Source organism: Adiantum capillus-veneris, chromosome 9 (genome assembly GCF_014529385.1).
Source record: "Adiantum capillus-veneris isolate H3 chromosome 9, ASM1452938v2, whole genome shotgun sequence".
Lineage (NCBI taxonomy): Eukaryota > Viridiplantae > Streptophyta > Polypodiopsida > Polypodiales > Pteridaceae > Adiantum > Adiantum capillus-veneris.
Window position 1 is genome coordinate 85216343 of NC_140939.1, and position 330 is coordinate 85216672.

Consider the following 330-nt stretch of genomic DNA (forward strand, 5'->3'; position numbering starts at 1 on the left):
ACCAAACCCTTGCTTCCTTCTCTTCTCTAAAACTTACAAGTGCTGCAACTTGTGCTTTGAAACTTTGTCTGCAATTCGTGCGTTGAACCTCCATTTGCAACTCATTCACCATGGGTTGAGAGCACAGATTAGGCAGGCATGGTGACCGTTGACTAATGGCGACTAGTAATCCCCCCCCCCCAACACAGGGTAGCCCTCTCCCAGCAGGGACATGCGGTAGGGCACAAAGAGAGAGATGGGAAACAGAGGCTAGGTTTTACGAGAGAGTGAAAGAGAGGGGGGAAGGAGGCCCGGGGGGGGGGGGGGGGGGGGGAGGCGTGTTTACATGCA